At 39.2% G+C, this 14,262-nt stretch overlaps 1 protein-coding gene across 36 annotated transcripts in view; it reads left to right on the forward strand.

The window, feature by feature from the left end:
* Window positions 1-14,262, forward strand: part of LPP (LIM domain containing preferred translocation partner in lipoma) — a 655,397-nt gene that overhangs the window by 616,717 nt on the left and 24,418 nt on the right. The window lies entirely within an intron of this gene.

Below are 14,262 nucleotides of genomic sequence, written 5' to 3' on the forward strand. Positions count from 1 at the left end.
TAATTGAAGAGCCTGTGACAAACTATGCCATCCATGAGACTTATGCGTGCATATTCTACGTGCATAATATGTACCTGTTCCAGCACTTATTAGGTGTTCCATGTATGTAAATGAAAGAAAAATAGAACGACACAAAATGTCTGTTGAAAACAAAATAAAAAGGAAAGAAAGAAAAAGCACACTATATTTTCCAAGACAAAATATGCATGGAATTATGGATGTCTATATGTACACCTCATATTGTCTTCTCTCCATAATAAGAGCAATGGAAAGTAGGCTGAGTAGATTAGTCAGAGATTGAAAAGCTAATAATTTGAGTCAGTCATCACACGGGACAGTAATTTTGCCCAGAGAACTTTATAACAATATCTTTACATCTCTTTACATTCTTTTTAAATTTTTTTAAATTTTAATTCAAGTATACTTAACATAGAGTGTTATATTAGTTTCAGGTACAGTATAGTGATTCAACAATTCTGCACATTACTCAGTGCTCCTCATAGTAAGTGTACTCTTCAATCCCTATCACCTATGTCACCCATCCCCCCACCCACCTCCCTATTGCTAACCATCAATTTGTTCTCTATAGTTAATCTTTACATTCTTAAGAGTGCATTTTACATTTTTTCTCTCATTTTATCTCAGTTCCACAAGGTAGACAGGAAAATAATTAGTATCCCATTCTATAGATGAAAACATTGAACACTCAGATGATGGGATTTTTTTCAAGAAGCTGTAAAATTCCGGTCACTCCAGAAAGTGACTACCTCAGTGGAACCTGTCTGAGCTCTGTGAATAACCTCTATTTACAAGTTGCAAGTAGCAGGAATTATGAAAAGTGAACCTAAGACATCATGCATGGCTGAGGATAGGATTAGCTCTCCAAGTCATTGGCCAGACGGGCCCCATACTTATCAGTGTGCGATGACCTTGTTTTGACAGTGGCAAAAACTCAAGTTATGTCATATACTCAACTAACGATTTTTCATTTGTAATATAAGTAATTATGTCAACAACTATCCAATATTAGTTCTCATATTTTTATTGCTAACAAGGGCCAGAACACCAAAAAGAAGTTTTGGTACTCCAAAACGATCCAGCATGGCGTCTGGGGAAGAGAACTATGTAGAAACTGGGGCAATTGGGCCCTGAACTCAGCTCTTTCCCTAGTTTACAACATTAGGTAATTGATTTCTTTGAATGCAGTGTCCTATTATTTAAGGGGAGAGAGTGGAACGAGATGATTTTCAGAATGTTTTTCAAGCTCAAACAAACTATGTACTTGCGAAAGGCTATGGCACAGCAGTTTGCTAGACTCATAACTGCATTCAGTGTAATTGGCATTACGGGAACTAGATAGAGAAACCTAGGAGAAACTTAATTGGGGGACAGTGTGAAGTAGAAGAATGAGCAACTTTGTCTTTGAACTCAGAAGGCATTGGTTCAAAAAACACATTTATAGTCATGCGGCATATAACCAGGAGAAGAATTCTACCATTCTACCTGCTAGAATACATACTTCGTAAACTTTAAAAACTCAACCAAGGCAAGCTGTCAGTTTTTGTTTGGGGAGTATAAAATAATGTAAATTACTTTTAAGAAGGACTGAGAAATTTATGGGCTTGAGGTACAGTAATGTTTACATAGAAGTAAGAACAGCTCTTCTACAAAATTCTTAGGAAGCAGGGGGACAAATCTCTCAGGAATCCAGAAGTTTGTTTGCTATTATATTATCCAGTTGTCCCAGAGTATCATACACAGGATTCCTTAAATAATCCATTAAAAAAAAAGAGTAGAGCTATGAAATTCTTCTATGAAGTATAGAAGAATTGATGGTGAAAGGACAAATTAGAAAAAAAATTGAAATGCAGTGCTTAGATATGGTAATTCAGCTAAGTGATCAAGGAATGCCAAGTTAATTAAATGTATGTCCTAGACCCTTAGAGTCTGTAAGGAGACTGAACACAAAACTAGTCAGTGTACAACAAGCACTGGGCACTTCCTTTCATACATGGATCTCACTTCGTGCTCCCAGTACTGCACTGTAGACATTTTCAATCTTATTTAGTAGATGGGGAAACTGAAGACCAACAAGGTCACGACCACTGCCTGGACTTCCCAGCCCAGGTCTCTTGAATCTGCCGCCACTTCTCTCACTGTGTATGACAGACTCTCTGCTCTGGTTCCTGAGTTGACAAGTCCCAACAGACTGTACCTTGAAGGTGTTGTAAAGGCAAATCTGTGATCTGACTTGGCTGGGAAGGAAAGGAATTCTGTTCTTTTTTCCCCTCACAATAGTCTCCATGGAGTGCCGTGTGATCTTTTAATTTTGCTCCTGGCATGAAGGTCTGGCACACTCATCAGGGCTCAGCCCCTCCGCCTTCAGCCTACGCCTCCAGGGTTATGAGACATTCAAGAGAAGTGTTGAGGGAAAGCTCCCGTACTACAAGGGCTGCACATTTTAAGGCAAAATACCACCTCTCTGGGCCTTAAGGTATAGATAAACTAAATGTCCTTTAATGGGATTTTTTTTTTTTTAATTTCCTAAAGCTCAGATCGTAATCCCAAACTGAGTGCTTCAGAATAAGCAACAGGGCTTTATTTACTTTGTGGAGAATGTGACTTGTGGCTCATGGCAAAATTGAATAAAGTAACTTAATTGTTCTGATCTTTTTGTCCTTTCTGTCAGCCTTTTTTCTTGTGGTTTGAGGACATACTTCTTAATTTTAAATCCAGTTTATGTAGTCCAGATATACACAGAAAATTTTGTAAGAATTTTTTTCTAAATTCAACATGAATAGTCCTGCATGTCCTTTGTTTATGTTAGTTTGACACACAGATCTTGGTCTCTGCCAACGTTGAGTTCCCCTTCACCAGTGCTGCTCAATACACTGATTTTGTTACAACTCTTCCTATGAAATGAATTTCATTTCAATGTAGGCAGATCTGGGACTTAGATAATGAAAACTCTCCTTATACCACAACATTAATTGCAAAGAGTGTTATAATGGCCTTTTTTTTTTTTTTCAAGAGCCAACTCAAATCCCACCCAGAGAGGTTCCCAGCATCACACACCACCACCATGCTGCCTGTTCCCTCACCATTCAGAAGTAATTACTCTCTCCTCTGTGTTTCCATCACACATTACTCATTCCTCCATAATAGCAATGTGTTCTGCCCTTTGCCTCTAGTCAGTTATTTATAGAAGTGTCTGCTCCTCCCACTACATTGGGAACCTCTGAGGGCAGGGATGGTATCTTTGTTCTCTCTGCCTCTGTACCTGCCAGGATGTTGAACATTTTGTTCCCCTCTTTAGGCTCTTCTTCAGTGCTAAATTAAGTGGGAAGGCTGGCTGCTCTGCTCATCAGAAAATCATGCAAAAATTTTCTTTAAAGGGGATTGATATGAAAGCTGAGGTAATACAGGCATTGGGTGCAAAGAGTTGTGCTCAAAAAAATTAGCTTAAGTGAACAAAAAATAAGAATGTTGATTTCTTTTACTAAATTTCCAGTTCCATGTTTCGTAGTTGTCATTTTTGTTTGTGGGTAATGACATCAGAAGAAAACACATTCTAAGGGTTGGATGCCATATAATAAATTGACTCGAGAGTTTTCCTATTCTTAAAAATTAGAACTCCCATCTATAGAATAGGAATTTTGATTCTGCTTCAAAAATCACAGTCATAGGCATTGAATGACACTGGCCTTAGCCTTATTATTTTCAATCTGTTTTGAAGCACATATTTGATGCAGATTCAAAAGAGATAGAGATACAGAGGTAGATTCAAGTATAGATGTAGGTGGGGGCACCTGGGTGGGTCACTCCGTTAAGGGTCCAACTCTTGATCTCGGCCCGGGTTGTGATCTCAGGGTTGTGAGATCGAACCCCACATCAGGTTCCACGCTGCACACGGAGTCTCCTTGAGATTCTCTCTCCCTTTCCCTCTGCACCCCCCGCTAAATCAATAAATCAATAAATAAATCTTAAAAAAAAAAAAAAGATGTACGTATAAGTGAAGGACACTTGTAAAGTCAAAAACCTTTTAATAAGAAATGTGTGCCTCCCTGGGAGGCAGAACTGTAGGGAGGCGTTGTACCATAGTATGTTGGGAGAACTACCAAGGTAAATGATGTCTTCATCTACTGGAAGACCCAAAAGTACTGCCGTCATTTGGGAAGACTTCTTGATTATCAACATCAAGAAAAAAAATTAAAGTACAAAATTAAGGTAGGGAATATAATTCTTTGAGTTTCGGTAATGTCACTCTGGCATTTCCGTGGAGGTGCGCTGAGTCACAGCCCTCTTCTCCTCTTACCATACCACACCGCTCTTCCGTTGGGAACGCCAACACTTCAGCTGTGCTTCACAACCTTCTTTACATCGTGACCCATGTGGGAAAGTGTGGCATTCATTCAGCATACCGGAATCAGTGAATGGGGCTTCTCCTGACCCAAGGTGACCACTCAGAAACTATGGAAACCTCTGGCCCCCTCTGCCCCTCTTGAATGTGGTACCCTGGAAGCCTGTGAGACACGCTGTGTCTTAGCCTGCCTATTGAGAAGCTGTAGACTAGAGAATTGTTTTGCATGGTTAAATAGAATCATTTTATTTTATGTAAAGTACATATACAGAGTTTATTAATTCATCATCTAACCAGTATTTGGGCAACAGCAATTTTATGCAAGGATACTGTTGTAGATACTGGGGATGCAACAATGAGTTTTCTCTCTTACCCTGTGGGAACCAATGAAATTGACAGTAGACAAACTGTGTTAAGATCTCGACATAGTACCTGTCTTTATTTATATGCTTGTGACTTCTAAGTAGCATGTCTGAATGCCTTATATTTGTGATACGGAGTGTGTCTTCTGAAATATGATGTAGGTGTAGTGTGTTGGGCCAGGGGATTAGCCTCTGGAGGGAGAATTAGGAGACCAATATTCTAACTCCAAATCTGCTACTAGGTGTTTCCCCTCTCTGCGCCTTAGTGTCTGGAATCTGGTAGTTGGACTAGAATCGTGGTTTTTAAACTGTACAATATGGAACCCCCCACAGGCACCATCCTTTCGTGCTCTTCATCCAGAAGGGATTTGGGACTGTTTTGGATGTGCTTCTCTGGTAACTGTTGCCGTGAGCAAAGGATTATGGGAGAGGCAGGCAAGAGAGGGGAGTTGAAACCCCTGGACAAGAGTCAGCCCTAAAGATCTTAAAGGCCTAGTATCTGTGAACTCTTCTTTTTCCTTGTTATTCTTATCCCAACAAGACCAAAAGTGTATCTAGAAATGAGATGTCACCCTCGTTTTTTCCAAGAGTCTTTTCTGTTTCAAAATTGCTTTTGTACCTAAAAAAACAATAAACATTGAATATAAGATCACATTTTAATTTTATGAAATGAAAATTTTAACATTTCTAAATGGCAACACTTTATAGTCTTCTGAATCTTCAAATACTTATGTGCCTTCTTTTAAAATTCTCACCATTGAACATGCATACACACCTATGCAATATGTAAATTTTAGAACTATTTTCCCTATCATCTAACTTGTAGTTAATGCTTATGTTACCTATATGCTTCATTTATATTCAGATGATTCTTCTAGCTCTTCTGCCTGTGAATTAGACAAGTTATTTATACAGTACCCAAGGATAGAAAAGATACAACCAGATTGTATCTCTAATTTAAAAACAGTTACATTTGGGAGTTTCGTGTACAAGATTTGTTTGTGACTTTATTTTTATTTTCACTTAACTTTTTGCTTTTAATCACAATTGTATTGCCATCACTTTAGCCAAGTTTATAAGCTGGGCCTTTTGGTAGCTTTCTTGTTTTTTCTGCTACTCTCACATCTTCTCCCTTTTACCATACCTTCATTGGAGTAACTGCCTAAGACATTTTCTAAAGATTCTAAAAAAAAAATCCTCAAACAGTGCCTAGAATTTGTGAAAAAGACAAGAAATCTAGACTCTTCGTTTGGCTTCAGCTGTGAGGTGGTTCACAGCTGGTCAGCAGTTGCCGACTGTGCTTCAGGAAGTATGGTTATGGTGTGGATGTGGTGGTGCACTGCCCAGATCCTTCTTCAGGACCGAGGCTTTCCTTCCCTCCCCCCACCCCACTCCACTAAGCATTCATAGCGGGGTTCCTTCGCTGGTAATTACTCTCAGTTGAAGGGAACCTCTTCACCCAAGATCACTCCTCCTCCTTGAGAGCCTCCTGTATCCATTGACTAGATGCAGGGGTGTAAAGGCCCCACCCCCTAGCGTCAAGGAAGGACAACTGTGCAGAAGCATCCCAGCTCCAGAATTCTCCAGGGAACTTTCAGATGCCATTGCTTTGACTGCATCACAGTCCAGCTTCTCCCTCTGCCCAGGGGCTTTCTATACTCTCCCACAGGTGCTGATCTCAAAGACATTCTTTGATAACTTCCCATGTGCAAATTTCTGTCTCAGAATCTGTTTCCTAGGAAGCTCTACCTAAGACTATGGCTCCTTGCAGCGAGAGTGGGGTGCTCACAGTTTGGGAGCAGAGGTTGACGCAAATCATGAAATCGAGTAGGTTATATCAGTGTTATCAGAGAAGCATCATATAATCCTATGGGAGTAGAGGAAGTGACTTCTTTTGCTTGGGGTACAGCAGAGGGAGAATTAGAAGTGTTCTGCAGAAGAGGTGACATTTGAGCTTAACTTTGAGGAATGAATAGGTATTCTCTAGGCAAAGAAGGACGTGAGCTATTCTGGGCTTGTGAAAGAACATAGCTTATTAAAAAGGTGGCAAAGAACTCAGAGTGGCAACGGGAAGGTGGGGTCCATAGCAAAGAGCAGCTGAGGTGGATCCAGAGCCAGGTCTTGAAACACTCTACTAATCTGGATGGTTCTTATGCTGGAGTACGCTCTTCCTTCCTAAACTGCCACACAATCAGCCATGACACCGTACTCCACACGCAAGATCCATTAGAGTAGACGTACTCAGAGATGCCCTTCTTTCACACATTTGCTCAGAGATTTATTTCTTTTTCTATTTCCTTAAAAGCTATTTTATTTATTAGCTGTTTCATCTTAACTGACTTTAGAAAAGCCTTATGTTTATGCAAAGAGGGCATTTTTTGGTCTGGTTTCAAAATAACCTTGTGTAAGAAGACACACAGGTCTTCCTCTGCCGTGCTTGAAATTCTACCACTAGTAATTTCTGGAATTTCAAGTGGTTAAGACATGGTAAAGATGATACAGTCCAGGTTTCTAACACATGAACCCTCCTATCAAACTTCAGATGAGAGATTATCTAGTTGTTTCTAGTATACCTCTAGCAATGGAAACATTGCCGTTTCCCCGCTATTGTTAATTCTGATTCAATAAAATTGTAGAGTTAGAATTAATCACTGTTTCACAGTTGAGAAAACTGAGGTCTAGAGAGAAGAAAGGATTTACCCAAGTACCCATATTTGGGATGTTAACAAAGCCAGAGGAACAGTCCATATTCTTCATCTAGCAACTTTCCCTCCCTGTGGCAACACAATTAATTCATCAGATCCATATCTGAATTAGGGAGTTACAGGAACCTGGGGTATTAGTCCCTCCTTTGTTGCTAATGAATTCCATGACTCACGTCCAACTGTATTAGTGCTCTGAATCTGCTTTTCACCTGTGAAATCAGAGGCCTCGACTAGAGGAGCTCCTTATTCCCTCATCTCTAACATTGTATGAGTCCTTTACTATTATTTATTTATTTACTTACTTACTTACTTACTTATTTATTTATTCGTAGAGTACATCTTTTCTTTTCTTTTTTTTAATTTAAATCCAATTTAGGGGCATCTGGTGGCGCAGTCGGTTAAGTGTCCAACCCTTGGTTTTGGCTCAGGTCATGATCCTATGGGTCCTGTGATCAAGCCCCACATCCCACATCCAGCTCCACACTCAGCATGGAGTTTGCTTGAGATTCTCTCTCTGGCCCTACTCCCACTTGTTCTCTCTCTCTTTCTCCTGTAAAAAATAAATAAATCTTTAAATTCAATTTAGTTAACATATAATGTATTATTTGTTTCAGGGGTAGAATGTAGTGATTCACCAGTTGCATAGAACACTCAGTGCTCATTCCATCACACACCCTCCTTAATGCCCATCACCCAGTTACCCCATCCCCTCACCCCCCTCCCCTCCAGCAGCCCTCAGTTTGTTTCCTAGAGTTAGAGTCTCTTATGGTTTGTCTCCCTTTCTGATTTCATCTTACTTTATTTTTCCTTCCCTTCCCCTATATTCATCTGTTTTGTTTCTTAAGTTCCACATATGAGTGACATCATGTGGTATTTGTCTTTCTCTGACTGACTTATTTCACTTAGCATAATACCTCCTAGTTCCAGCTACGTCATTGCAAATGGCAAGACTTCAGTCTTTTTCAGGGCTGAGTAATATTCCAGTGTGTGTGTGTGTGTGTGTGTGTGTGTGTGTGTGTGTGTGTGTGTGTATGTGTGTGTGTGTGTGTGTACTGCATCTTCTTTATCCATTCATCTGTCAGTGGACATCTGGGTTCTTTCCACAGTTTGGCTATTGTAGACATTGCTGCTATAAACATTGGGGTGCATGTGTCCTTTGAATTAATATGTTTGTAACCTTTGGATAATAATAATAATAAGTATTATTATTGTTATTAAGTATAGCTGATATACAATGCTATATTAGTTTCATGTGCACAATATAATGATTCCAACTTCCGGTTATAAAATGAATAAGTTATAGAGATGAAAAGTACAACAAGGGAATCGAGTCAGTAATAATGTAATAACTTTGATGGTGACAGATGGTAACTACACTTAACATGGTAAGCTTCAGAAGACTCTTTACCCCTCCTCAAAGAGAAGATGTGTCTGCCACTCCTAGTGGACCAGCTAGAGATTGAAAGGAGAAGGACTCAGTGAAGGGAGATGGCTAGGGTAGTTTCATACGTCCTCCTCCACCATTTGCTGGAAGCCCAAGCTTCCAGGCAGCCATATTCTTAGAACCTTCATTTTCTGATTTGTGGGCATATTATAGTAGTCTCCCTTTAGGCATATTTTACACCGTTTTTCCTTTGTAGCATAAATGTTCAGATTACCTGTCCTTTAAACCATGCTTCCGCAGACTATAAAGTCTTTCCTTAGAAACTGACTCAAGCTTCTATGCTGCTGCTGGGTTTAAGTAAATGGACGAAGTCTTGCAGCCAAGCCTCAATGCAAACAAAAACATTCTCTGGTCAAGCATGTCTGGTTTGTTCAACTCCATTACAGGGCTGCCTTTAAAAAAAAGAAAAAAAAGTTAAAACCCACAAAGAGCAAAACACAAGCCCTGGGAAGACAGTTTGCAGCCACATCAGCTCGGATCACCAGGATAGAAAAAAAGCAGGGCCCTCATTGTCCAGAGCATCATTTTTCCCCAGACTTTCATCTTATGTTCTTCTGCTATTTTAATTTCACCACTTCAAAATGGGGGGAAAATAGGTTAATAGTTTCCATGAGTTTAGACTGTGACCAGAGGCATACTAAGCAATTTCAGAACCTCCAGCAACCACAGCTTTGAGGAGAGGATGGTGATGAGTTTACCAATTCATTTTGGGATGGATTCCAGAGCCAGGACAGTCAGACCCGTCCAGCAATGCCCGGGTAGGATGTAAACAATATTCCTTCATTCATTCTTTTTGCACACATTCATCCTGGGTTTAGTTTTATTCCAGGTAGTATACTGGGTGTAGTATGAGACCTCAGGATACGTTTTTAAGACATGGTCTCCGAGGTCTGCATTACCCTGCTACCAAAACCAGATTAAGAGAGCACAAAAAAAAAAAAAAAAAAAAGGAAACTACAGACCAACATCGCTGATGCGCACAGATGCAAAAATCCTCAACAAAACATTAGCAAACCGAATCCAACAATACAGGAAAAAAGTCATTAACCATGATCACGTGGAATTTATTCCTGTGTTTCAAGGGTGGTTCGGTATTCACAAATCAACCAGTGTGATACATCACATTAACAAGAGAAAGGTTAAAAAAATCATATGGTCATTTTGATAGATGCAGAAAAAGGGATTTGATAAGGTACAGCATTCATGATGAAACCCTCAACAAAGTAGGCTTAGAGGGAACACACCTCAGCATAATAAAGGCCGTACATGAAAAACCCACAGCTAGCATCATACTGACAGTTTTTCCCCTAAGATCAGGAACAAGACTACAATGTCCATTCTCGCCACTTTTCTTCAACATGGTACTAGAAGTCCGAGCCACAGCACTCAGACAAAAGAAAAGGCGTCCAAATTGATAAGGAAGAAGTAAAACTTTGACTACTTACGGATAACATGGTATTATATATAGAAAACCCTAAAGACTCCACCAAAAAACTACTAGAACTAAAAAATAAATTCCATAAGGTCACAGAATACAAAATCAATACGCAGGAATCCATTGCATTCTTTTTTTTTATTATGTTATGTTAGTCACCATACTGTACATCATTAGTTTTTGATATAGTGTTCCATGATTTCATTGTTTGCATATAACACCCAGCACTCCATGCAATACATGCCCTCCTTAATACCCATCACCAGGCTAACCCATCCCCCAACCCCCCCCCAAAACCCTCAGTTTGTTTCCCAGAGTCCATAGTCTCTCATGGTTCATCTCCCCCTCTGATTTCCCCCCTTCACTCTTCCCTTCCTTCTCCTAATGTCCTCCATTGCATTTCTATATACTAATAATGAAGCAACAGAAAGAGAAATTAAGAAAGCAATCCCATTTAAAATTGCACCAAAAATAATAAAATACCTAGTAATAAACTTAACCAAGGAGATAAAAAACCTGTACTCTGAAAACTGTACATCCATCATTGATGAAAGAAACGTAAGATAACACAAATGGTAGGTATCCCATGCTCATGGATTGAAAGAACAAATATTGTTAAAATGGTCATACTATGCAAAGCAATCTACAGATTTAATGCAATCCCTATCAAAATACTAATAGCATTTTTCACAGAACTAAAACAAACAATCCTAAAATTTCTATGGAACCACAAGACCCCAAACAGCCACAACAATCTTGAAAAAGAAAAAACAAAGTTGAAGGTAGCACAGTTCCAGATTTCAAGTTACACTACAAAGCTATAGTAATCAAAACAGTATGGTACTGGCACAAAAATAGACACACTGATCAATGAAACAGGATAGAAAGTCCCGAAACAAAGCCACAATTACGTGGTCAACTAATCTTCAATAAAAAGGCAAGAATACGCAATGGGAAAAAGTCTCTTCAAACAAATGGTATTGGGAAAACTGCTACATGCAAAAGAATGAAACTAGACCACTTTCTTAACACTATACACAAAAATAAACTCAAAATGGATTAAAGACCTAAATGTGATATTCAAAACCATAAAAATCCTAGAAGAGAGCACAGGCAGTAATTTCTCTGACATCAGCAATAGCAACATTTTTCTAGATATGTCTCCTGAGGCAAGGAAAATAAAAGCAAAAATAAACTATTGGGACTATATCAAAATAAAAAGCCTCTGCACAGTGAAGGAAACAATCAACAAAACTAAAAGACAGCCTGCTAAACATGAGAAGGTATTTGCAAATGACATATCCAATAAAGGGTTAGAAGGTTAGTTTCCAAAATATATAAAGAATGTATACAACTCAATACACACACACACACACAATAATCCAATTAATAAATGGACAGAAGGCATGAACAGACATCGCTCCGAAGAAGTCACCCAGATGGCCAACAGAAAAGATGCTCAGCATCACTTACCATCAGGGAAATGCAAATCTAAACTGTCAGAATGGCTAAAGATCAGAAACACAAGAAACAACAAGCATTGGCAAAGATGTGAAGAAAAAGGAACCCTTGTGCATTATTGGTGGGAATGCAAACTGGTGCAGCCACTATGCAAAATAGTAGGGAGGTTCCTCAAAAAGTTAAAAATAGAACAATCCTAAGATCCAGTATTGCACTATTGAGTTTTTACCCAAAAAATACAAAAACACCAGTTTGAAAGGATACATACTTCCATATGTTTATTGCAGCATCATTTACAATGGCCAAACTATGGAAGCAGCCCAAGTGTCCATCAATAGATGAATGGATAAAGAAGATAGGGTGTATATATACATAATGGAATATTACTCTGCCACAAAAAAGAATGGAATCTTGCCATTTGTAACAACATGGATGAAGCTAGAGTATATAATGCTAAGCAAAATAAGACAAAGAATGACAAATACCAAATGATGTCACTCATATGTGGAATTTAAGAAACAAAACAAATGAATAAAGGGGAAAAAAGAGAGAGCAAGAAACCAAGAAACAGACTCTTAACTATAGAGAACAGGCTGATGGTTGTCAGAGGAGAGGTGGGTGGGGAGATGGGTGAGATAGGTGAAGGGAATTAAGAGTACACTTGTTATGATGAGCACTGTGTGATATATAGAATCATTGTGGTATATAGAATCATTAGAATATATAGGATTATTGAATCACTGTATTGTACACCTGAAACTAATATAACACTGTATGTTAACTGCACTGGAATTAAAATTAAAAACTTTAAAAAGAAAGACATGGCCCCTTCCCTTAAAGAAATTAGTTTGCACAAATGTGCAAATAATTTTATAAAGATTTTATTTATTTATTTGTCAGAGAGAGAGAGAGAGCAAGCACAAGCAGGGGGAGTGGCAGGCAGAGGGAGAAGCAAGGAGCCCAATGTGAAACTCGATCCCAGGATCCTGGGATCATGACCTGAGCTAAGCAGACACTTAACTGACTGAGCTACCCAGGCATTCCACAAATAATTTTAATACAGAGGACACTGTAAGTGTTATTAAGTGCTTGGGAAGGGTAGAGAAAGAAGGAGTTGATTCCAACTGAAAGCATCATCGAGGAAGGCTTCACTGGGTTGCCTTCTGACCTGTACCTTGAAAGGTCAAAATGACGAGCTGTGGTTCATACTAGGCATTAGCCAGTGCAGAGAAGTATGGAAGTTTCTTATAGGTTTGGGTAAGAGTGAGCAGTCTGAGACATTAGGGAAATCTGACCCTAGAAACGAAGGTTGAATGTCAGGTGAGGAATTAGGTCTTTTCACATTGTAGAGCTATAGAAGTTTTTGCTAGCAGCAAAGTTACTTCGTCACATGTGTGTTTTGGAAAGGGAACCAGAAGTCACTTTGGGGATACGGAAGTGTTACAGGAGAGAGATGCAAACAAGGAAGCCAATCAGAGATTATTGCTATGGTTGAGACATCCGCACACTAGTTACGCACCTATGGGTATTTCTTACGTCATGGCCATTTAAAGGTTCTCGTGGTAAGAGGACAATTCCAGTTCCACATCTTTCTAATCAGATCCCCATCCCAGATCTATTCTAGATTGTCAACTCTGCATCAGTCCAGACATCTCACTTGGAATATAGCATATTACATGTGAAACATACTTGTTTGGTACGACAGCATGGGGTTCTAGGGAAGGATGGAAAGTTAATAGCTAATTTTATCAGTCTTTCTGAGTCCTGACTCAATATATGGTATCTTTTTTCAGGAGGGTTTTTGTTTTTCATTTTTAAAGTTCAGGATATTTTTAAAGCCAGAAAAATTAACTTTCTTAATTCACTTCTCCAAACTGGAACCCCACTAGGTTCAACATTTCTATCAAGAGCTCACAACACTGAACTTGGAGGTGGTGTTCGAATCAAGGCTTAAAATAATCAAAAGCCTCACTGATTATGCTGGGCTCTGATTGGGCTCTACACCCGGCATGCTCTGCGTGTCTCCGTCGTCAGGCAGACCACTCTAAAATCTTAAGGTCCTTGGTGACCCTACCAGGTTTTTGATGACTAATCAAGTTTTAGAGTAGTGAAGTGTTCTTCCAGTAGAGAACCTGAGTTATGTAGTTCAGGGGTCAAAAAACTACAGCTGTGAGCTAAAGCCAGCCTGCTTTTGTAAATAAAGTTTTATTGGAACACAGTCATGTCCATTTACTTAGTACTGTTTACAACTGCCTTCACCCTATGAGAGCAGAACTGAATTGCTGCAACAAGACCAGAAATATTTTCTCTATGTGTCTTAACAGAAATGTTTGCCATCGACCCTGCAATAGTGGTAGAAGAGGGAGAGAAGTCAGAAGATATGTGTTCTAAATCTTAGATTTGCCACCACCTACCTAGGTGAATTTAGAAAAGACACTTGATCTATTTCACGTGTTTCCTTGATACGCACTCTACTGTCTTCCAAGTACTGTGAC

Source organism: Ursus arctos, unplaced genomic scaffold (genome assembly GCF_023065955.2).
Source record: "Ursus arctos isolate Adak ecotype North America unplaced genomic scaffold, UrsArc2.0 scaffold_4, whole genome shotgun sequence".
Lineage (NCBI taxonomy): Eukaryota > Metazoa > Chordata > Mammalia > Carnivora > Ursidae > Ursus > Ursus arctos.